We start from the raw sequence: 26,168 nt of genomic DNA on the forward strand, positions 1-26,168 counted from the left end.
AGAAAGTAAGAAAAATGAAGGGGATTTAGTTTCCTACTGGTTCTCACTTCACAGCTTAATGTTTCTTAGCAGCACAGCAATAATGTCAAGGGACTGCAGAGAGGATCAGGCCATACTGCTAGGCAATGCATATGCAGGAAGAATATTGCCTGTGTTGAAACAGTGGCAGAGGAAACTCAAAGGTCTTCTCTGGGACTTGGTAATATTGTTCAGAAATCAGGCTTTTGCTTGCTTCTAATATAGATGTCCTAGTTTCTCTCTTAAGATATTGGGACCTGGCTGGGGTGAACATACAGAGTCAAGAAGGTGAATGGTGTCCTGTCAGCCCTGATCCCAGAGCTGTGATTAAAGTAAAAATCGCATGTGAATGTGACAAAGGAGAGGAATGGGAAACAGAGAGGGAGAAGAAGTATGCTGAATTATTTTGCCCATGGTTTATAGAGACAATAAGGCAGTTAAAGGAAAGAATGTTGCAAACCTTGATTCCTTTCTTGGAATCAAGAAAGGCAGTCAGAAACAATCTTCCTAACAAGTAAACACAGAGGACAGCAGAGTGCTGAGCTTTTACTGTGCCCAGTGTTGTCTGCAAATTGTATCTACATGTTTTTGTAACTTCATGTTATTAGTTACAATAGAGCATACTTCTGGAGTGTTACTGTTGTGTTTCTTCTGTTGGCATGAAATTTCCTCTTTTCCTCTTACTCCATGCTAGCCCCCATCTCGTGAAACAGGATCAAGTTTCAAACTGCAGTCGGAGATAAAAAAAAAAAAAAAAAAAAGGAATAATAAGGAAGGGCCCTGGAAAGGAAAAAGTAGCTTGTGGTTTTAAGGGCCTCCTAAGGAATTCCCAGTGTGGGCAACCTCCAACTGCAAATGCTTTATCTATGAATGCAAACTTTATAGTATCAGCTCTAATGTTATGTCTTTACAGAAAGGATTTAATCACTATTCCGTGGACAAATTGCCAGACAATTCCTGCTTGAGTAATTTGCACCTCAGACAAGCAATGAGCCAAATAATTTAGAGAGAATCAGAAGGAACCTATAGTTTTAACACTTCGAATCAAAACCAAAGCTCAGTTTGAGGTTTTGGTTAGAGATATACCCAAACCACCACCCTTGCTATAAATAACTTCACATTTTAGAGATGTTTGGTGTAGGTTTGGATCTGATTTTGGGGTTTGAGCTCATCCCAAGTTTGTTTTTCTGTCATTTGATTTCCAGGAAAAGTAGGGAATATTACTCCTGTAAGCAGGCAAATTTAATGATGCTTGTAACCATACAAAATAGCAGCAGGTATATTTCTTTTTCTCTGATTCATTCATAGAGTTAGTAACACTGTTTTGAATCTGAGTAGAGGAGCAAAACAAAGTCTAATTGTATCAATGGAAACGCTTTATAATAAATAACATTTCCACAAATGTTTGGTGTTCCAATTAAACTTTTAAATGCATTCACTGCTTTGCAAGACCAGGATGTATGTCAGTCTGTTCTACATTCTGTTGAGAGGTAACAGAATTCTGATTTTATAGATATGAGGAGTATCTATCTGTTAAGAAACCTTTGCAAGAAATATAAGTATGAAAATTTGCAATAATGTAGACCTAAATAATGGGGAACATATGCCTCACCATTTTAATATGCAGGTATGATAACATCCCAGCTTAGGCAGATCTTTGTCATGTCATATTCTCACCTTGAAACCTGTTAGGTTTGACTGCTGCCTCTTGCTGATTCTGGTATTCGCCCTGACTTAAAACATCAAGTTTTCTTGTTATTTTGCACTTTAGATGTTGAAAGCACAGGTCGGTTTGACCGCTTTGAGACACTGGAGGTCAGCGTCTTTTCAAGTGTCCAAATCATTGTTCTTCAGTTGGTGCTGCTGATATTAAGCACATTTATAAAATATTTATTTGGCTGTTCCAAGCTGGATGCTGTCAGAAAATGCCATTCTCAATAATACCTTTAACTAGAAGCAATGGACTTTGTTGAGGCACTTCAGTAACATTATATTGGTGTATATTTTACAAGGTAAAGAATTTTTACCTCAGAGAGTTTGCTTTTCACTGCTGAACAAGAACATCTCGTGTCTAAAATCAACCATGCAGGTTTTCTTCTAGCCTCAGTTTTATACTGTAACAGACACTAATCAGAAAAATGACAAAACCAGCATGAATTTTCTTTGGTCTTATCTGTGTTAACTCACCTGGGGAACTATTCACAAAAACCAAATAACAAAAGCAAATAAATAGAACATCCGTTTAAAAAAAATGTACTTCAGCTCTGTTTGTTGAGGTTCTGTTTTGGTTTTATTTTTTAACACAGAAAAATCACTTTCTTATTGCACATAAAATATCTGCATATGGACTGGATATTGAAATAAAAAAGAGTAGAGGGGACTGCTGAGAAACCTGAGTGGCTGGAGGAGCCAAAAACCCACCAGTCTACTGGGAACAGATTTTGAGATGGCACATCTGCTACCAGTGTAGCAGTATGGAGGGATGTTTTTAATGATAGGATTTCACATGGTAAGGATGTAATTCAGGAAACAAAATTTGTCATGTTGGCATCTGCTAGAGCCATTGAGCCCATCTAGATGAATGAAAGCCTGATATGACCATGATGATGCTGTCTCCTACAATTGTATCTTGAAAACTTAAACTAGTCTTTTCCATGGTATAAATGAAAGCTGAAAGTGACAACAGACAATGATGTAAGTGTGAATTTTAAGTAGATCAGAATCTGTCCTGACCACTTCAAATAGTTTACCTCACTGAACATTTAGAAAATAAAAAGTCGGAAACCAAACTCTGTAATTTTCTGCATATGTTTGAAATACTGTCTAATAAAAGCACTTGCTTACAAAAAATCACACCTGCTGTATGGATTTCATAACCCAGCTTGTATTCTATTGTGTAGATGTCATAAACATATTGGTTTATTCTGAATATTGTCCTAGGGAAGTGTTTTCACCCTTGACTACTTTATATGCTAATAAAAAGTTGGTTTTATCCTTTTTCTGAAATGTTACATAGCAATCTTCAGATTCAAAAGTGGGCCTTTTGACATGTCTCAAGATAATAACAAGTAATGAGCATTAAATGCTCTTTTGTTGCTCATGTTGCCATGTTCTTTCTAGAAATGAGAATGTTGTCAGCTCACATTTCACAACAGACCTTCAGAGAGATATTTTCTTTTTCTTCATTTCTTAGAAATGGAATTGGGAAGGCTGAAGATGTTTGAACTGCTTTTGGTGCTTATCTGTTTGCTACTGTCTTGGAGGCTTTTTTCACACCTGTTTGGTTGCAGTTCTGGTAAAGCATGGAAAACAGCAGTTTCTGGACAGGTTTATGAATACACTGACATATTTCATTTTGTCAGAAAACCTTTCTAGAGAGAGATTATTGCATAGTTTATATAGTTCCTGTTAGCCTCAGATGAAGCAGGACAACACGGCTGTATTAATGTTAAATAGGGAATTAGATTACATTTAAATTGGAGAACTTAAGAAGGGAAGGATTATTTAGGATCAAATGTGGTCCAAATATAGTATTTTCATTTTACTATGCCATATTTTATAAGTTATGAACTTATTGTGCTTAAAAGGTTTTTTCTAGATTATGAACAATTTCCCTTTTAAATAAGCATGTGTTTTTACAGAAGGTTCTTAGCTAAATATGTAGTTAAGCCTCAGTTTGTAGCTGGAAAAGTATTACTTAATTCCCATTGTATTTAATTCAGTTGGATAAATCAAACAGCATTCAGGCAGGTGAAACCAGATTTGTTCAATTTCTAAAGAAATGCCTTGAATCCTGCATGAGACAAAGCCCTGAATTCTGTTTGTGTTTAAAAAACTCTAATGCAATGTCAGTTGCTTATATTTATTTTTGGCAGCAATTCTACACTTGAAAATTAAATAAACCTCCAAACCCCTGTTTCCTGAACTTCAGAACTTTCACTTGGGACAGAAGTTGTTGAAATAAATTGTTTAGATTGTCAACCAGATTTGTCTTTTATAAATTGTACCACCACCATATCAGGGTTATTTGTAATGGAAGACAAATGCCTGAAATTTTTTACCTTCCATTGCATTTAAAGTGATCTATTTGCTCTGATTTAGAAGATGAACAGATTTAGAGGTATTGGAATTCTATGGAATGAAACTCCTTTTGTTGGTTCCACTTACAACACAGATCCTAACCAGGCCAGCTGGCATGCTCTCATCTTGAAATATGTCAGCACATCTCTTGGAATGCTTGAATGATGTACATGTACAAATAAACACTTGGATCTATCACACACTTGTATCAGCTCTGCCTCATCTTGTGGTCTGGCAGCTGTAATATTCTCCCCATCCTGTCTCCCCACCCTGGTTTGTCAAAATGCCTTAAGGATATCAAACTGCAGTAAACCAGGTGCATCCATTGACTTGTACTTGGTGGATAAGAACATGTGTTTTTTGTTGCTGCTTGGTTTTGTGATACACTGTAGTCTAACTAGATGGAAATATTTAATGACAGTTCATGTCAGGGCTCTACAGACATCTGCAGCAATACTGTCACACTTTGAAGTGACTCTGCTTCCTAGTTAAAAAATGGCTTTTTCAGTGTACCTTGACCGTTCTCTGTTCGTCAAAAGGTGACAAGCTCAATCTATGCTTGCATTGTAAGTTATCTGGGAGTTTCAAAGGCTCTGCTGCAGCCCTTTCCAAGAGTCTCAGTGCTATCCAATTAATCAATTAATTGTCAATGTACCATTAAAAAGGTGACATTAGTGGATCAGTAAGAAAACCCCTAAATCAAACATCTTAGGAATCAATTGTGAGTGTAGATATTTACTACATAGTTAATCTGACCTTTGGCATGCACATCTAACCTGAATTAACACCCAGGACTGCAAATGTTTCCACAGCAAAGCTCCACCGCTGATAGCACAGCACCATTGGTTCTGCTATTAACTGTTTAGGTTTGATGATATGGACTCCACCCTAAGACATCCCAGTGTTTCTCCATGATCTTCACAGCAATTCATTCTGGTGGAACTGTGAAAAGTGAACTAGATGGCCTGCTGAGTCTTGGTAACTGTTTAATCCTTCCTAACAAGGAAGTGCTTGAACTGTAACTGCGATAATGGCCTATATAGCACAGCTGATACTGTCAAACCTCCAGATCTGATTCTGAGAATTTTCTAGATACATGACACAGAGGGAGGTAGCAGTCAAATACAGACTTTCTTCTTGTCTCTCACAAGGGAAGTTGCCAAAAAGATAAGTGAAGTGTTACAATTCCTTCTATTTTCTGGAACTATGGGATTATTTTCACCATGGTTTTTAACCACTTTAATATATTTTTAACAGAATATCACATACATATGACTGCTGGAGCATCTGAAGCAGTCAGAGGTATGAGATATTCTGTTAAAAAAGTGTTTGGTCTTATGGTAGTTCCTGTGGAAAGCTACTATTTCAGTTTAGATTTGAGGTTTAATCCCACCACTGAAGTCTTAGTTTATAAGAAATTTTCTCGCTACTACACCAGGAAGTTGGAGAAGAGCTGTGGAAGATGGTGAAGTGTGGAATACTGTTCTGAGAGGAAATACCACCTCAGAAATGGGAAGTGGAAACTGGAAATGCAATACAGAGATTGGTGCTCTGGAAGGACACCGATGAGTTACCTTTATGTGGCACTAGGGAAGGCAAGGAAGATTTACCAATGCACTGTGGAAAGCCATGTTGGCATGGTGTTACTCTGAGTCAATACAATTTCTGTATTTCCAAGGTGATTAAATCAACCAAATGTCTGTTTATGATACAGTGAAAATAAACAACCTGTGAGAAGATTTTGCAGGAGAAGCAAGTAACTTCTTTCAAGAGTTTTCTACCTCTTGGATGAATATTAGTCAACTTCAGTAACTGTCAGTATTGGGGAGTATCAAACAGCTGATTGCAGGTATGAAGCACACCTGATGAAATCTCAATTGTTAGAATTTTCTAAGTCCTACAGTAAGGACTAGAAGAAGGGAAGAATAAAATTAAAATATTCACCTATGGCATTTCATGCTGATAATTTGTTTAATATAAAGTGGAAAAATGAGTTTGAAATATTTTTAATGCTTTACTAATTAATTGCCTAAAAATTATTAATTAAGCTTTCATTTATTTCACTAAGCTCAAGCTGCTGATTGAAGCTTTGACTCTTGGGATTCTCAACTAGACTTGCAGACTAGTTCTTCAGAATATGAATATATATAGGGTATTTCTTGTTGGCCTCTTTCTCTTCTCTAGCAGTTATCAGTGCATCATAAACCTCACTCCTCTTCTAGTTATGCTACCATCTATTATATTGTAATCTAAAAGTGGATAATAGAAGTTCTTTCTGTTTATTCTTTTAATTTATTCTTTTTGTTACAATCTTGTTTATTGTAGGTTTCTTCTTAACTGAGTGATCTTATAACTTTGGGGGTAATTGTCATATGAATGGTTTGCGTTATTAATTGTTTTCAATTAAATGATACCAAGATACATTAACTCTGTTTTTTCCCCCTCTAGAACTCAGTTCATACTCAAATCCAGTATAAAAGCAAAATAAGCACAAGCTGTTTTACATATTCTCACTTTTCACAGGTAGGTTCTGAGTCTTGTTCTGTAGGGTCATCATAACAAATGACCTTAACATATGTCTGTCTTCTTGTCTAAAAAGACGAGATCTACCTGTCCTCTGTTTCTTCTTCTTCATGGAGGAAATTCTTGGGCAATTACAAAGCTTTTTTTTTTCAATAGTCTTGGTTTCCTCTGTCCTTGGCACAGGAATCTTGCTCATGTGACATTCTGCAGAACCACTAGATTCAATTCACCTTTTATTTGAGTGATAATACTTTCTACTATTTTCTAGCACAGAAGCTGGAAACAGCAGACACACTTTCCACACTATCTTAACTTCATTTGTACAATGACTTTTTCTTTCAGAAGTAATCAAGCAGGCTTTTCAAATCCCAGTCCAGCTTTAGGAGATAAACTAGTTCCCTACAGTCATCACTAAAATGTAATCACCATCAGGGTGGAATTTCATTGTGAGAAGGGTATTACAGTGACCATTGAGGAAAAGATGATTTTGAATTCATAGTTGAGCCATTATGCTTTCATACAGTGATGCAAGATTTTAAATTTATTTAGAAGAAAGCATGTCCCTTAATTTTTTGTAATTGCCCATGGAAGAATAGTTAGAAGCTTTCAGGAATTCATGTTATTTACCAAGAATTGCAGAAGTAACAAGACACCAATTGAAGAAGTAACAAGTAAGAATAAATGTTGAGAAATAAGGATTGATTGAAAGACTTGAAGATGAAGGAACTTCATGAAGTTCAACAACGAGAAGTGCAGGATCCTGCATTTGAGGAAGAATGATCCCATGTACCCCTATATGCTGAGGAACACTCAGCTGAAGAGCTGCTTTGCAGAAAAGAACACGGGGGTCCTGGTGGAGCTAGAAATCTGTACTTGCAGCAAAGGCAGCAAATGGGATCTCATGCTGTAGTAATGTGCTTCCAGCAAGTTGAAGGAGGTGATTCTCCTCTCCTCAGCACTCGTGAGGAAACAGTGTTGGGTTCAGTTTGGGGCTCCTCAAAGCAAGAGAGACATGGACATAATGAAGACTGTCCAGCAAAAGGACACAAAGATGATGAAAAAAAATCATATTTTCTCCTATAAGAAAAGGCCAATATTAGATGCTAATGTTTAGGAAAGTTTTTGTGTTTAATTCTGATCAGGGTTGAAGGGCAGAATGTCCTCAGTATTGCAGTTTGGCTGAAGACAAACACTTCTTACATTTCTTCTTTCAACAGTTGCGCTCTCAGTTTCCATATTCTTTATCTGTTTTGATGCCTATTATACAAGCAACAATTTTCTAATTCATACAAAACCAAAGTTCCTTTGAATAAAGGAGCATCTTTGGTCAAGTTTTCTTTACTAGATTTTAAGGTATGTTGGTACTGGGTGATATTTTGCCACCACAAAAATGAAGGCAGTTTTAACTCCCAATTTTTCCTTGCTGACCACTGTGAAACTCTTGTCTCTACCTCTCAATCATGTCCTGTGATGATGACACACAATTAGATGATCTGCCCTTTCTACAGTTTAGGAAATTTGACATGATCACAATTTGAAATGAGTTAATTTGTAAACCAGTCTGGATGAAATCTCAGCAAGACATTCTTTTTTAGGAGCCACCTTGGACCCCTTGAACAAGATGTACAAATATATTTCAATGATTTGCACTTATCACTTATTTAGCAAAGAAGACATAACCTATGTGTGTTTGAGTTTGGTTTTTTTGTTGCTTCATAAGCGGTTAAATTACAACCACTAATACTCAACTATATTACCTCATCTATCGGAAATCCTCATTATTTGTGTGAATGTGATTAAAGAAATCCCTTACCCCTGAGGCTTTTGAGTGAGTTTGTTTCATTTTTCTGACTGATAAGGGTTGTCATATTTAATCTAACATCAAAAGTGAGGAGAGGAAAAGTGGAAGAAAAACAAGCTATATTTTTTTGAGATTGAGTAGAAAATTTGTAAGTTACATGAGTACAAATAATTATGCCTCTTCACACTTGTTGAGTTAGAGAGGTGTGTATTTCTGGGGGGATTTTAAACAAACAGATGCCACATGGGTGGATTGCTTCAATGGGTGGCCTGGTTCTATGGGAGGTACATAGCCTATAGGTAAAACTGAAGGGAACAAAAACATTAATTGATTTATTTTAATTGCAGGGTACATCTGTTTTACCATCTTAGCTGTGTTTAACAGTTATTTCTAAGCACTTAAAATCATGTAGCTAGACATATCTTTAGAAGGCTGCAAACAGAAATTAGGAATTTTCCCCTTTATATTCACAAAACTTTCTTCACTTTATTTCTTGAAGTCATTGTTTTTAATTGTGGTTAGTGATGGATGATAGGAAGATAATAACAACTATTTAAAGTTTATGGTTTAGATTCTCACATGATGTCACTTTGCATTATTTTGTCATGACAGAGGATTTGAATTTCATGCTATTCAACCTACTGAATGTAGTGGAATTATCTAACTTCATCAGCTATGCCAGGTCAGAGTATGTACAGTAATGTTTCTGAAAACAAAGCAAAATTCATAATCAAAGGCAGCCAAGAGGTTTTTAGTCCAGATGAACTGAGGTAGGTGATTCAGCTATCTGTTTATACTGCAGCAGTATAAACAGACAGCATAATTTCAACAGAAGACTGGGAGTAGAGATTTCTTCTCTTGACTGCTGGCTCCTTGCTTCAATGTAATTTGTTATTATTACAATACTAGGACCTAGAGGCTTTAAAAAAGGTATCTCAGAATGGCTCTGAATTACTTGTTGAATGGAATAGAGAAAAACAAGACAGAGAATAGGCTCAGCTGCAATAGGCAACATGAATAGTGCAACAGCAGCAGATGCCAGTGGTGTGTTGATTGGGGGGAACATGTGGTGAGGTGATGAAGACTAATTAAAAGATTTGGATGAAAGGAAGGGAAAAAAGTGAGAGAAAAATAAAGAGAGGAAAGAGCAGTAGGTGTAACTAAGGAGAAGAGTAAAGGAGAGCTGTGCCAAACTCATCATTTTCTTATTACATCTGAGAGGTCTTATTTGCACTTTTGCAGCCATTCCCCATAGATCTTTCCCCAGGATGAGTTCCTCAAATCCAATGGTATGTCCCCAGAATGTGGGGGATTCTGGGGAAGGAAGCTGAACTTTGTCTTGACTGCTTCTCATTCATTCTTTTTTTCACCTTAATTTTGCTGCTGCTTCTTTTAACTTGTCAACTTATCTAATCATGAGTCTCAGTTTCTCCAGGTGTTGAAATAGCATTAACATCTAAAGATGAAAAGGCTATAAAAATGCTCAATCATTCTTGTTCATGTCAGGCTTTGCAATGAAACTGTTTTCTCACTTGTCACCTGTCTGTGCTTGTTCTTCATAATCTTTTTAATGGATCTGTTACTATCAAACAGAGCTCTGAGATGAGCTCAGGATCATATATTATTGGTTTTAAAGAACTTAAGGTGAGGATGACTGTATCAATGGAATTTTTTTAACATTTGTTTTTTGGAGGGGCTTTCTGTGGCTACCAGTGATGTAACCTTTAGGCTATAGTAATCATTCTGGAGCTGCTTTTTTTCCCGTCTAAGCTTATCTGAAACTGCAACACTATTCAGACCAAAAAAGAGACCTGGTAATTTTGTGATGGATGAACAATATCTTAAGTTCTTTAAATTTTTCTACCCAATACTCATAGTTAAAATCTTCTTTAGTCTTCTGGCACAAAAGTAAAGTGGTAAAAGTTTTTGAGGTAAAAATTTGTGGCAAAACCTTTCTAGCTACAGGAAGTAAACATGCAACCTTCATACTGAGTATGCCTATAATAAATTTCTTAATTACTCCTTGAAAATTAATGAAATATATAATTAATTACATATGTTTAAAGAAAGGCTTACTTTTAAAGTAAGTTAAACATTACATTTAAAGTCTTTTACCTGGAAATACTTCAAAAAGTCCCCTTTCCCACTGTAGATGGGTTCACAGTTTTTTTGAGCATGATTTTTGGGTAAGACAAGTTTCTCAATACTAACCTTAAATTATAAAATATAAAGGAAAAAGACAGGGATAGTGACAGAGGAGGTTTTTTAATTGCTATGAATGTGGGATGAATACTCCTTGAGTTTGATATTTTTTCCTTTGCTGGCCTCTGAATAATTTCTGACTACGTCTAAATGTGTCTTTTTTTACTTTTCAACCCAAATCATAGGAGTTACGAGAGGAAAATTTTATATGTGATAAACTGAGACTCCTATTAAGTTTTATAAAGTATGACCTTTTACTCATCATAAACCACACCCTTAGGCAACCAATTTTTATATTCTGCATGTTTTATTATATAGGTTCTGAATTTAAAACTTAAGTGATGCTTTAATTAAAAAAAAAAAGCTTAGTAACTTAAAAAAAGAGGTAGATTTAATATTTGAAATAGTGCCAATAATCTTTAATATTCTGGGATCATTTATGGTTCAAGTCACCTGATCTGGATGAGCAGCAATAGTTTTCTGACACTGTAGCTAGTAAAACAAATATTAACTGCATTTTTTTCAAGGCTGAAGAACTCTTTGAAAAAGAAGAGCTGCTAAACAATAACAATTCCCTCCTTCCGTTTTCTGTGCCACCCATCTTACTTGGATGGATAATTTATGCTTTTCAGCAAGACATTTTTTCTTTCATAGCACACCAATTATTGCTAGACTCAGATGATCAGTGCATTGTTTCACTCATATTTTGTTATTATTTGCATATATTTTTTGCAATGTATTGGAGATCATTCTCTGCACACACACACACAAAAAAAAGGAAAATAAGAATGAATTTAATTCTCTGCTAAAAGACGTCTTTTATGCTCTTTGCTTTCATTGAACACAGAAACATGATGGAGCATGAGCCATTGACAGTTCTGTGAAACACTGGAAGTGGAGGCAAGACCAGCCTAAGTTCTGAGCACTGTCCCAGCAACAAGACATGACTTACAGTGATTAAAATCCTTCTGTGATTTATTTATTATAAATGAGGAGCGCTATATTTAATTCACTCTCTATAAACAGTTCTTCCATCTTGAGAAATGTTTGGGACCTGAATCAATTTTTTTTCATGTTCCTTATGCTGCATTTTTTTATTGTTGTCATTAACATAGTTTACATATGAAGAAACAGGTTCACTGGTTAGTGTACAAACATATATGAGGACATAGTTCTTGATGTAAGGTATTTCCATGCAGGAAACACATCTTCAGAAGAAACATTAATTCTTCTCATATTGTTAGTTTTCTGCAGAGTCCTGAAAGTGCTAGAAATTTAAAATGTGCAGATAGTGAAAGTTGCTGTTTGTGTGCTGCTTACACCTCTTCTAATACCCCAAAAGATTTACCTTGACTTTGACTCTGAATAGTCAGCTTCACTGCTCTTTTGTTGAAAGTCTTTCATGGTAGAAATGGAGAGCCAGTCTTGACCTGAAGACAGTTTTTCTTTGTGTATATGTTTTAAAATACCTGTTATGATCAGTACTTAATAGTCAGGTTTCATTTAAAGCAGATTTATTTAACTCGTATTGTTTTTGAGTAATAGGCCACTGTGAAATGCTTCAAAACCAAACTAACCAGCAAAATTATTTCAGTCTAGAGAACCAGAAAGACACAGTATGAGGGTTTTGGGTTTTTATAATAGCATTGTTTCCCTTTCTGCTCATAAAACCAACAGTGCCTCCAAGAACTTATCTAAACTGCCCCCACACATCTAGAAACATAAAGGCATCAGGCAGGGATTCAAAACACTGAACTAATAGACCGCCTTTTCTGGGACCCTTTGAGGATCTGTGCATATGTAGATTGTGTGGAAGAGGCTGTGAAACTGAGGCTTTGCTTATTGTATCTTCCTGGGCACATTACTCCAGGATACCCATACAGTAACGTAGTTTTAAAAACATTATCCTACCTTGTACTCAAGATTCTAACCTATCAAAGAAAAAGGTATAGAACTGAACTGTAGTAAATGTGATATTCTGCATTTTCCTGACTATGATACTCAGAATAACCTTAATGAAAGCTTGAACAAATAAATTGGACCTATAATGCCAGTTTAGCATCAGAGTTGAAACAAACAAACAGAAAAATGAAAAGAATGCTTTGTCCATTCAAAGTATCTTCCAAGAAGAGGATTAATGCATATCCTCATCTCTGAAGTGTTCTCTCCTATTCCCTATCTTCCCCTTTTAACAGCACTTGATGATTAGACTAAATTTTCACTGAACTGAGAGTCTTTTGCAATTTATAGACCAAAGATGCTGACTCTATGCAGAAACCTGGAATAAATGTGCATTATTGATACAGCTGAGTTTCTCATCAATATGTAATGTGCTGTATTGTTCAATCAGTAGTTTTGAGATGTCATGTTTCAAAATACCTTTAATTTAAACACAGATGTAATACCTCCCTAAAACAGAACTTGAGCATGGCTTTTGGAAGCTGAGTGTTTCCACATATGTAAAAACTAAATGACTATGATTCAATTCACTGAAGGTTATTTATACCTCAGAACTTACTGTCCTAAAAGTGCCTGTCCCATTGGAAATATGATTCAGATGCCCTGAACTGAAGAAATATTTTCCTTTTTCCTGTGTAAAATACAAAACAAAAGACAACTGAAAACAACCTCGTTAAAACAATTCCTTTGTCCTTCTTTGACAAATTTTAAAGGCACATGGCCATTTCCCTACATAGGTGGTCTATTTTATGTGTTAACCTCTCAACAACCTCTGAGATACACTGTGAGTTATTGATGAGTTCTGAGGATTTCTAATCTGTTGAAAATCAGCACATTGTGCAATGAGAGATATCAGGTTTTCAGTCTGTTAGAGACTAAATTTTCAAGTGCAATAGATTTCTTTCAAAAGCATTTCTTGTCCTTGGTCACTTCCACCTATGCTCAGGCTAGGTAAAAGTGTTAACCAGGATGACTTTTCTCTGCTGGGCTGTGTTCCCTTAACTGTTTGGGAAGACATAAATTAGTTTTCATGAACAGTTGCAGGAAGTTGATGTCATCATTGTGCCCATGTGTGATGTTTAGGTATGCTCCAGGGTTGACTACTGGAAGTGTTTCTTTTCATATTTGGTAGTCCTAGTGCTACCATCATTTGATTATAGGCTATCTTTGCATATATGAAAGCAGGCAAAAGAACCTTCTTTTAGTGAGAAAAAATGGATACTGTGGGCCAGACCTTCAGCTGGCATAAATCATGCCTGCTCTGTTGAAGCCACAGGAGACACACAAGCTACTTCACAGAGGAAGCAGCCATGTTCTCTATGTGACTTTCTTTTTTGGAAGCATCTTTATAGAATTACAAATGTGTTTCATATCCCTGGTCCTGGGAGGAGAACAAGCCAACACTTGACCATATTCCAGCTTTCTAAATACAGTAATTTAATGATGCCCATTAATCAGCCAGCTAACTTGCATGGAAAGTCTTTAAAAATGAGAAAATAGAACTTTTTGTTGTTACTGTTAGACAAAATTCTTTTTTTTAATATAATTGGTGTATTTTTTTCCAGTGCCAAGTAAAAGCAGAGGCATTTTTCACCCTCTAAATCTTCCAAACTGTCACTACCCATAGTCTAAGACAGTTGTGAGAGAGGAGTTGAACTGCTTCAGGGTTTAATGTGGTCTCTCTGAGGGCTGGGTCTGTCATTGCCCGGTGTTGTAATTTCATTAGTTTGTACAAAATGGTTGGGCTGGTACAAGTTGCTTGCAGACACTTACATTCCTACTACCTACACGAGAAAACAGTTTTTAATAGCAGATAGTAGAAACAGGATGGAAATGTTCTTGCTTGAACTGGTGCCACATGGCTGCATCAGCCCATTTAGGGGTGAGCCAGGGGCAGTCTTTCATCAGTCTGACATACCTACAGTTGACTTGAACACAGAATTACTGCCAAATTAGCAATGAAAGAGAGGAAAAAATATCCCTGAAGGTATATTTCTGAAATTTATTTTCCTGAGACTTATTAAATAGGCCAGGGAGGACCATTATATCACCCCATCTCACCTTTTGTACATCATAGGCCATTAAAACTTCATTTAGCTATCCCTACGCATAGCCCCAAACCTGTCAGAGGGTTTAAACATTTCTGCAGTCTGAAAGCAGCAAGGGCAGAAAAGGAACTGGAAGGACCATGGTACTGCTGACACCTGAAGCTCTAGACTTTGCAGTATACTGCATATGTGGAAGATTAGTCCAGACATGGGATGAACCACATTCCACATGGCAAAGTAAGGTTTAAAAAGCCCTGAAAAAATGGACCTGGTAATCGTTGTTAATCTAATATCACAAGAAATTCTCTTATTCTCTATGGACATGAAGATGTTATAGGTGAGTGCCTGGGGAAAGTGCTGTACTAGGAGACCTATAGGGTATCTACAAGGAACAACTGGACTTCTACCATATGGGGGAAACATGCTTGGACCATCAAGCTGTCTTTGCCAAGGAATAATAACATCTCTATAGTATGAGACCAACAGGTCTGGAACAGCCCTTTTGCACTCAAGTGATGCTCTGGCTCTTCCCCAGGACAACTGTTAGTGTGGTTGTACTGTGAAGAGCTACTGTTTCATAGATGAATGTTTGTATATTGGAAGGACAGAAACACGATTAGGATCTAAAACCCATGAGGGAAGTCTCCTATGCTCTGATTTAAACCCAGGGAGAGTGACTCTATGAACCTCTGTGCTGTCTGGGACAGTGATGTGTTATTTATGCTCTTGCCTGCTTTCTTTCCTTCCTTTGCACCTTGATGGTTTTGCAGCCAGATCTCAATATTCCCATCAAGCTGTCAGCCAAGCTGAAAATACTGATTTTGTATGGTACAGCATATTACATAGATGCAGATGTAAAAACCAGAAAGGAAAGAAAGAAAAGAAAAAGGAACTTCAAACAACATTATCTTTAATCAGATATCTTGATCACAGAAATTTAAAATGCTCATGAACAACACAAATCTAGACAAATCCTCTATGGGAGCGATAGTGTAGTGAAACAATGACCACTACATATTGAGAAATTACTGCCAAGCCTTAGGCTGCTAAAAGAAAATACAGAAAAATGGATATGGCACAGCTATGTAGCAAGCTGATCTGGGTGAGGTGGAGCTCATGGGAGATGATCAGCTTGTGAAGTAAATTTAGTGACCCTTATTTAAGCTCTACTTCATTTTTCAGACAGCAGCTCTCAGTGACTACATCACAGACTCAAGAATATGGGATCAGATTGTCTTGTTTCCTGCTCTACTCATCACATTTTATACTGCACTTTCAGTAATACTTATAGTACCCTACACATGTGCTCTTTAGAATCAAGTACACAACACTAAATATTGAAACACCAGTTTCAAAAACACTAATTTTGTGTTCAATATTGCCTGCTTCAGTATTTATCACTTCTAAATGTGAACTTCTGCTTCTAAAACATTTTTGCACATGTGGAAAAAAATACAGGCCCATGCCTGTATTGTATGCCTCTTGTTGTTTGACTTCACACTGTAATATGCTCATTAGGTGGAACTTTGAATTTCAGCTCTCAAAAATATGTAAAATGGTAATTAATTAAGGTGGCTATTTCTCCTAATATAGATAACTAAAGGCTATTAAAGTATCTGTAATAGGATAAAACAGTGGTGGCATAATATTCAAAGCTATGACAGCTCCCTATAACACTAATAATTAAATGCCAACCGATTACAAAAGACACAATTATAGAGGGTTAACCACTATGAAATTAATAATGCTTGTTAATCTCTAAGTAAGGTTTAATAATCACTTGATAGTTATTTCATTCACAATAACTCTCCTTATTAAATCTAAATGAAGGGTTATGTTCCCAATTTGACATTTGTATCTTTAACCGTGCCACTGGGAGGTGGGTAGCTAAAACCTTGTTCTTAGCATTGTGACCATATAATCTGAATAGAAACCTTAAATATTACCAAATGTATTTTAGTTGGCAGTAGAAGGGAAAAGACAAAGTCTTGGATCTGAACAGAAGCCTCAGATCTACTGGCAATGCTCAGGGGAAGGAAGGGCTGTGATTCATGCTTGATTTGTTTTGTTGGAATGAGGTACAGCAGCTAAGTTTAGATACCTGCAGCTTGGGCCAAACTTTAACAAAAGTTGGGGACTGGAGTAGAGCAAGACAGAGGGAGAGAGAAATCAGTCAGCAGCTTACTTCAGTGTCCTTCTGTTGCATGAGTTCTACTACTTAACATTGTGGCTATGAGTAGTTTCTTGTTGCAGATTGGGTTTCCTTTTCCTATCTATTGCCATGCTAAATGGTCAGCAGTAATATTAACTGGGTAAGCATTATTTCTTTTTAATTAAAGAGTGGATGGAGTTTAAAAATGGAATAAAAAGCCTAGCATCTTAATCTAAACATATTTGTGTTTGGAAATCTCTTTCCCCTTCTTTCATTATGAATTCAAGCTTCAATTTTGGTAGAAACAGTAAAACAATGGGATCATGATTGAACACAATATTTGTGCCAATACTGCTATACCTCTTGGCTATGCCAAAATATTTAAGTACTGCTGTTTTTGGTCCAGAACTTCAAGTCCTACTGCAATCAAGAAACAGAATGCAGAAATGGGAAATGGATTCTGCACTGCTTCTTGCATTCTGAACTGGTTTACCAGCTCACCTTGATCTAATTGTACTAATTAAGGGTAGAAGAGTTATTGCAAAGTGCAGAATGTAAAGTCTGACTTTTAGACCAAAGTCTGCAGTGGTGGAAATTAAATTTGTCATATCCTTGAGTTGCCTAATAACACAACTGAAAAGAAGGAATCCTAAAAACCCTAACACTCCTCAATATTTTTAAGGCTTCTCTCATTTTATATGTGTTGGAAAAATATAGCATGGATTCCTTTCAATTATTGTATAACTCCATTATTGTTGTTTTGGGTACTACATAACTGTTATGTAGTACACAAAAAATGTATGAATCAAAAGTAAATAAGTATGTCACTGAATGTGAGTACTACTAGAAAATTACAAATAAAATAGAATTATGGTTCTTTATCTGGTAAGGGATATATTTATATGTTTTCTTTTCTTATGTCTTATCGATCTTTTTTCATGAACAACAACAAAAAGCTGAATCATTTAAATGGCACAGTGATTAATTTCTGAAGCATGCTGTGGTTTAAGCCCAGCTGGAAATTAAGTTTCTTGGTCAACTCCTTCTCTCCCTATTTCAAGTGGGTGGAATGGGAAGAAAAATAAAAGCCAGACCTGTAGATTGCAATAAGAACCACTCTATAATAGGCAATAAAGTAAAAGTACAGTAATAATGGTAAACTATAATAACAGTGATGATAATAATAAGGGAAAAATCAAGTGATGCACAATGCAATTGCTCACCACCCACTGACTGATGCCAGACTCCCCTTCCCAAACCCAGATTGACCCCTTCTGGATACCCCTCCCAGTTATATACTAGGTATGACATTTTATGGTGTAGCATATCCTTCTGGACTGTTCTGATAACCTGTCCTGGCTGTGCTCCATCCCAGTTTCTTTCACTCACCTTCTCACTGGCAGAGCATGAGACAAGGAAAAGTCCTTTTTTTAGGATAAACACAACTTAGCTAAAAAAGAAAACATCAGTGCATTACCAATACCATTCTCATTCTGAATGCAAAACACATCACTGTACCAGCTACTGAGAAGAAATTAACTCTCTCCTAGGTGAAACCAGAATATTTTGTCACAATGAATTTTGTAAGAACACATGAAAATACAACAAAGAATTGTTATGTAAGGTAAACCAGTCATCATGCTGAGAAATTATAGAACAGAATAAAGAATTAGTGTGTTGGGACTTTTTTGCCAACATGGGAAAAAACCTTTTGGTAGAGTAAGAAAAACTGTATTATCCAGGTACACACTATATCTACCCATTTCTCTTTTCCACTGCCAAAATTCCACTCAAAACAATTTCCAACTACTTTGTTTTGGCTTTCTGCTAAATGATAAAAACCAAAACCCAATAAAACCATTCTTTTATATAATAAAAAGTCTGCCAGAAGCAAAAATGTGAAAAGTAGATGAAATTAGCAAGTAGTCTTAGTAATTAAGAAAGAGGAATAAAAATACCCTAGAGAAAATTGTTAAATTATTCCAGGTTAATAAGAAAGGCACACCCTTTTAATTTTGTTTCTTAAACTTTGGAATGAATGCTGCTAGAGATCTTTCTGAAATAAATATGAAACTTCAGTAAATTAATGACAGAATATTTCACAAATGCAGGTGAAAATTTCTTCTAAATAGCTTTCAAAAATAATACCAGATCTTTTTTATGTAAACAGCTAAGTGTAAAAGTATATTGTGATATTATGATTTTTTTCATTGGCCTTTGCAGTAAGTAGTTTTTTGTAATGTTCCTTCAGAAATTTTTGTCTGAAAATTGTGAAACATTTTGCCCACTAAATCAAACTAATCTTGATACTACTGTAACGGATGACATTAATTTATTTTATAGCTGAAGAAAGTAATTTTTGGAGAAAGTAATTGCTGGGATGGTCATCCAGCAATCCTGTGTTCAAACTAGGTCTATTTCTTTTTTGATAATATCATTAATTCTAGACTCTGATGACTTGACCAGTTCATTAACATTCCATTCCTATATTGTTATTGATTGATTATGAAGTAAGAAAATATAATTAGTGCTTGTCAATTTTCCATGTAAACTTTGTGGTAAAAAATATGCTAGAAGGAAAAGAAAAGGTTTATTAAGAAACATTATTTAATAACATGGAGAGCAACAGAAAAAAAAAAAAGAACATGAAAAATTATTTTAAATAATGTTATTTCACAGCAGATATTCTAGTGTTTCCTGTGCCAGTTATCAGCCTCTGTAACTGAGTTTGACAGTGTCCCAGGAACTATGTTTTTCAAAGAGGAAAACTTCTTAAAAATTTCAGCAATAAAGCAGATTCAAGAGACTTTTCTGCCATAATTTTACCTTCTTGGAGTTTTGGTTTGGTTTGATTTTTTTTAACCTATAGTCATATTGATTAAGGAAACTACAGAAGAAAAATCTGGCCTTTAGTTGTATTTGACTTATTCTGACCTTTTGATAACATTCCAGAACATTAAGCAGGATATGGAAAAATCTGAAGAAAAAACCAAACCATTTAGAAATACTTTAGCACTACCTTCCTTTCATTTGCTTATTGAAAGAGAATTTAAGTGCAGATTATCTATTTTAAAAAATCAACTCTATCTAAAGGCAAATTTATTAATTGTAGCTCAGAAACACACAAATACAGATCTGAGGATATATTTTTGAATACTAGAATTTTGATAAGATATCATTTGGCTCTTTTTATCACCAATGTGTACCATGCAAAACATTTATTTACTGAGGCATCAGACACAATAGACATATAAGAGGCATAAATTGTGCCCTGGTTGGTTAGGATTGTGCTTTTTCACTCCTTCAGCTTTTTGGTGATTTCTGGCATTTATTTAGTGTAATATTTCTTATTTGGAAATTATTATGAGTTTTTTGGTATCTGCCTAAATTATTTTTTATTTTAAGTGTATATTCCTGGACCTCATGGACTATGTGCTTGCATAGGTAAATGGTAAATAATGCAAGATGCTGGCTTTGAAATCAGAACTTCCTAAGCTTGGGATGCTTAGATTTTACTTGCTATGAGGAATAGGTGAGGCTGGGTTTAGTAGAGGGTTTGAAATTTCTCAGTGTTTGGGATGTTTCTGATAGGTAGCTTAATACTCCTGCCTACCTAGTTCTAAAAATAGATACATTTAAATCATTTATTCATGTTTGTGCCATGGTCTCTTAGTCAAAAGACAAGCTGAACTGCCTTTCATGTCTTTAAAGAGCATTTGCTGTTCCAGTGAGGCACCTTATTCTGAAGCTTAAAATGTACATTTTAAGATACTGACAGAATACTTTCAGTCTCCTGTTATAAAGGATCATGCAATCATATAATGATTTGGGTTGTAAGGGACCTTCAAAGGTCTTCAAACCCCACTGCCCTGGGGAGGAACACCTTCTACTAGACCAGGTTTCTCCAAGCCCCATCCAGCCTGACCTTGAGCATTTCCAGAAATGGGCATCCTAAATTCTCTGGGCAACCTGTGCCAGTGCCTCACTGCGGCTTTTGTTCTTTGCTCCGGTCTTGGGCAGCTGGGAAGCCTGGCTAGGCGCTGCCATTTGTGACACTGCAGCTGCCGCGTGCCTGGCGCTCTAGGGCTGAGCACTCTGGTGTGGGTACACAGCTTTCATAGCCTTACGCTGAGAGGAAGCAAAGGGACAAGAGAGGCACACCTTGCCTGCGAGCCTGAGAGCTTCTATTTCCTGCGTGGCCGCTGTGGTGGTTGGAGCAGCTGCTCTCAGGCGGCACGAGAGCAAAATGGCGATTGAGCAAAGAAAGCATTGGGTTAAATGTGTGGTAAGTAACTTGGAGTGAACCGTTTGTGGGTGAAATAGGGGTACAGGGGACCGACCTAACTAACATTTATTAAAATCTCTAACTGAACCAACCCGGCAAACAACATCTCCCTGTTTTTTATTAAATAAAAAAGACAGCTGTTTAAACTCCTTCACTGCTTGTGCAGTTGCTTCCTTACTCAGTCCCTTCTTCTGCTGCGACTGTGATGACTGCCCTCGTAGATGGAGAGGGCTTGGAGATGGTAGCAGAGCTGATTTGTCCCTGAGTGTTTGGGGATAGGGAAACTGGGAAAACAACTTTATTGCAAACAAATGAATTGGGCTTGTAACTGAAAGGATCTTTTTCTTTGGCTCTAAGGAAAATTTTTTAAAGAGATGTAGAATCCCCGTTCTCCTTGCGGCGTCTGCGACTGGATGCAACCCCCTGGTTAGTGGGATCATTTCTTGCATCTGCAGGCACCTCATCTTCCTGACTCACTGCTTGCACTATATGATGAATCGCAGCTCCCCTTGAGGTGCCGCAATCTGCCTCATTTTTGTCTGCACGCAAGGCAAATGCGCTCTCCCCCTGTAGTTTTTTGAAGGGTGGGGTCCCTAAAAATGGTGGTGCAATCCCTAAAAATAGATATTGAATTAGAAAATGTCCCTCCTGATCTCAGTGGAAGCACCGGCTCTTAGATGGAGACTGCCTCAGAACCGAGTTCTTTGAAGGTGCAGCAGCCGAGGCAATCACTTTCTCTTGAGGCTTTTTCGGGACCTCCTCTATCTCGACCTGTGTTTTATCGTTCATGGATGCTAATTCTGGGACAAACTTGTCCTGGAGTACTGATCCCTCTACATGCTTCTCAACTGCCACCCTGACCCAGTCCACAGAAACTTGTTCCCGCTCCCCCCTCCCCCCTCGGATCCCCAGTGATTGTGGGAATGCGGAGGTGGGGTGCAGGGGACAGGACAGCGGTTGTCCCATTCCTGAGACAGAGGGGCGGAGACAACAGAGCCCTCCCTGGTGGGAGAGGGTGGGGCCAATGACACAGACAAGAGAACATGCAAAGGACTGGAGGGAACGCCCACACGAGGAGGAACAGGGGGAGGGGGAGCAACTCGATCTCTTGAAGCGGTGGCACCCATGCCCACAGGGAAGCAGGAGGGGTTTATATCAACGGCGGGAAAGGGAACAATGGGAACAAAGGGATTGTGGGAAGAAGAAGCGCCTGCGGGTGCCTGCCCTCCATTGTGTGAAGACAAAGGCGCTGCAATTTCCCGCCACGCGGTCAGCGGAGCTTCTTCAGGGGAACAAGGAAAAGGGTTTAGGGAGACAGAACTATGCTGGGTTGCGCCAAAACTGGGATTTTCAGCTGGGAAAAAGGAATTGGAATGAGGGCTTGGGGTCATGTCCCAGACCATGTGGCCAGTGTGGTCAGGGCAGGAGTGCTGGGGGGACTCAGGGAAGCCAGGAACAAGGTCCATGTTTTGGGAGCTGTCCTTCACCTTTGAATGGTGGAGCACTCCCCCCTGCCCACCCAGTTTAGGGGAAGAAGGGGAAGGAAAGGAGGGTAGGGACACAGTTCAGGATGAACTGGGGTTTCGCTTGGTGGCCGCTTCTCCCCCCACCCAGTTCACGTCCCACGCGCTTTCCGTTCTAACAACTTCCCGGATTAGCAGATACTGCCTAATAAAGCTATCTTTGACAGAGGAATCCCTGCGTTCAATTCCCTCCATTAATTTTGCGCCCATACGCTTCCAAAATTCCTTTTTTCTAACATCCTCCGCTGAGACACCAGGGAAAGTAAAGAACAACCACCAAACGAAATTCTTAACTGAACTTTTGGGGACCCACCACACTTCACCTTTAGGATTTCCTTGACTTGGATATAAAATTCTCTCTGGTGGGAGGTTATCAAGGCCCCCCATGCTACCCACACACACGATCCCACCCTCAGCTGCAGGAAAAGTGGAAAAAAAAAGAAAACAAGGCAAAGCCCACCAGCGGCTGCCACTCACGCCGTGCACTGCAAGCCTCCTACCCTCAGGATCGTGGCCAGCCCACCCCAGTGAAGGTGGTTTTCAGCCAGGTCCGTCCCAGCCCCTGAATACTCATCAAACTGACGTCTTTTTAAACAAAAACTGCAGCCAAGGTCTTCGCTCTCAGAAGCGGCTCCCTTTAGTCGTTCTCGACCATGGGAAGTTATGCTTCCCTCCCTCACAGTGCCAACAGGACAAAAGTCTGTGTGCTCCTTCGAGGGTGATGGAATTTTCACTGACTTACTTTGTGGAGCTCATGTTCCAGTTTTCACTCTCCCATGTGGAGATGGTGGTTCGGCTCTCAGCTCAGCGGCGCGGCTCCCCGCGCAGCTCCGGAGCGCCTCACAGTGAGTTCCACCTGCGCTGGCTATATCGCTGGTTGCCCCGCGGCTTGGCCGTTGGTTGCCACTCGCAGCCTAGGCCCCACCGTTGGATGCCACTTGCGGCTTTTATTCTTCACTTCGATCTCAGGCAGCTGGGAAGCCCGTCTAGGCGCTGCCTTTGTGACACCGCTGCATGCCCGGGAGCTCTAGGGCTGAGCACTCCGGCGTGGGTACACAGCTTTCATAGCCTTATGCTGAGAGGAAGCAAAGGGACAAGAGAGGCACACCTTTTCTGCATGGCTGAGAGCTTCTATTTCCCACGTGGTTGCTGTGGTGGTTGGAGCAGTTGCTCCCAAGTAGTGCGAGGGCAAAATCGTGAATGGACAATGAAAGCATTGGGTTAAATAGGGGGCGGGCAGACAGGGGTGGGAATCCCGCTCGTGCAATAGGGACAGACAACAGGGGAGTGACGTGGACCACAGCAACCTATGGGAACATTACAGAGGTGGGTACAGTGTTCTGGGACAAATAGGATTGCAAAGATGGAGTGATTGATACAGGACTTTCAAGAAGAACCCAGGAGTGGCTACAAGATTGACACGTAAAAGCTCCTGTGGTAAGTAACTTGGAGCGAACCATTTGTGGGGGAAATAGGGGTACAGAGGACCGACCTAACTAACATTTATTAAAATCTCTAACTGAACCAACCTGGCATACAACACCTAGCCACCTTCACAGTAAAGAATTCCTTCCTAATATCTTCTAGTTTAAAACGTTTCCTCTTTTACCTATCACTACCTATATATACAAAAAGTAGCCCTCCCTCTTTTTTATAGGCCCATTTAAAATTACCAGATGACCTAAGTGACGCCTCTTCTCCATGCTGAACAGCCCAAGCTTTCTCAGCCATTCATGACAGAAGTCCTTCTGCCCTCTGGTAATTTTTTGGACCTCCTCTGGACAGATCCATGTGTCGGGACCCCAGAGCTTAATGCAGTTGACTAGGTGTGGTCTTACAAGAGCAGACTGAAGGGGCAGAATCACTTCCCTTGACCTGCCAGATTCTTTTGATGAAGCACAGGGTAAGGTTGGTTTTCTGGGAGGCAAGTGTATACTGCCAGGTGATGTCTAAATTTTCACCTGCCAGTATTGCCAAGTCCCTCCCCATAGGGCTGTTCCCAATCCATTCACCGCCTAGTATCTGGTGATACTGGTGTATGCCCTGACCCAGGTGCAGGACCTTACACTGGTCCTTCTTGAATTTTATGATTTTCACATATTATGTGGTTTCACAGGGATAGTTCCAGATGATAATCAGGGTCAGGGCAGGGAGTGCGCTGGAAAATGTAGTGGCAATGCTATTCAGGTCTAGTCTATTGGAATTGATGTGCATAAGAAAATATGATTTTCAGACAATTTTTGTTTGACCAAACCAGAAAACTGAAACACAAACCATGAGAAAAAAAACCCTCCCATTTCTATTCCCAGGTCCGGTTCCTCCATACCTAAACAGTGATCTAATTGTCACAAAACTTGATAGGAGCTAGTTACTCCTAACAATATAAATCTATGAGCCAATACTTCTGGTCACTCTGCAGGGCACACAATTTACCACAATTTTCAGCAATATACCTTCTCTCATTGGTCTTGTTGGGTGTAAGATTCTGTCAGGTACCTTCTGTTAGTTTGAAACAAACTGCAGTGTAAGACTAGCCAGTGAATGAAACTCAACCAGGGATTCTTCTGGATGTTTTTTCTTCTGTTTTGTTTGTGTGTTTCTTTTTTTTTTTTTTCTTTTCTTTTTTTTTTCCCTCTTTGTGCTGGTTTTTCTCTATTACTTGGTATTAAAGGATGTCCATTTTCATTTGGGGGCTTTTTGGGGGTTATTTTTTTAGAAAAGACTCCCTAATCCTCCCTTCCAGCCCTAGTTTCTTTTTGCTTTCTTAAAGGTAGCTTGCCTGTAGTTTGTAGGTGCACTCTGAATAAGAGCCTAAAGCAGCCACGGAAGAAGATCTGAAGATGTTACATCAAACACATCCCACCTGGGACAGAGGAAAGGCTGGGAAGCAATCCTTCCTCTAGAGTTAGGGTGTGGTTCATGGAGAAACACTGCTTGCCTTCAGGGTCCTGGCTTGTCCCACAAGAGCAAGAGCAGAGAACACCTATGTCAGCCCAGGGCCACACCCTTACACCAGGGCTCTTGTTCTGTGCAGCAGCATAAGCTCAATAACACTGATTTCTGAAATATAACTTGAAAATAAGGTGGTCATCCTGATAAACAACTTTAGCCTTGCATTTCCCCTTTAGCCTTGCATTGTCTTCCTTCAGCAAGCAAGCCTCAGAATAAGTTCTTGTTCTCTTGGTCTTGTGATAACTCTCTGAGCTTGGGTGTTAGAGCTGGCTTTCCTGTCCTGGCATGCTACTGGTGTGGTATTAATTATAATAATACAAGAAATGTAAGGGTGATTTTATTATGATGGTTAAATTAATCTAGTTTGAAAAGGAAAGTTTGTCAGCTTTCACATGACAAAGAATACAGGAAGTGAAACTACACAGAACAATTTGAGGGCATGTCAGAACCTTCCCAGGCGGCACTGTCATCCCACTCATTGAGTGGGAAGCAAAAGAAATTAAAGTATGTTCTTTGTTTCCAAATTCCAGATTGGCAACTTTGCTTTTAGACAAGTTTCAGTCTCTTCAGTTGTGTCTGGAAGGTGTTTGTTTTCCATTTTAATGTATAATTTTCTATAATCATG

At 38.4% G+C, this 26,168-nt stretch overlaps 1 long non-coding RNA gene across 1 annotated transcript; it reads right to left on the reverse strand.

Annotated features, from left to right (window-relative positions):
* Positions 1 to 11,654: 11,654 nt before the first annotated feature.
* LOC128782441 (uncharacterized) lies at positions 11,655 to 23,461 on the reverse strand. Its single transcript, XR_008428787.1, has 5 exons — positions 23,334 to 23,461; positions 18,173 to 18,233; positions 13,131 to 13,214; positions 11,973 to 12,054; positions 11,655 to 11,891 (listed from the first exon to the last, which is right to left on the reverse strand). It is a non-coding gene; the product is annotated as an uncharacterized LOC128782441 (long non-coding RNA).
* Between the last annotated feature and the right edge of the window lie 2,707 nt (positions 23,462 to 26,168).

Source organism: Vidua chalybeata, chromosome Z (assembly GCF_026979565.1).
Source record: "Vidua chalybeata isolate OUT-0048 chromosome Z, bVidCha1 merged haplotype, whole genome shotgun sequence".
NCBI classification, from domain to species: Eukaryota; Metazoa; Chordata; class Aves; order Passeriformes; family Viduidae; genus Vidua; species Vidua chalybeata.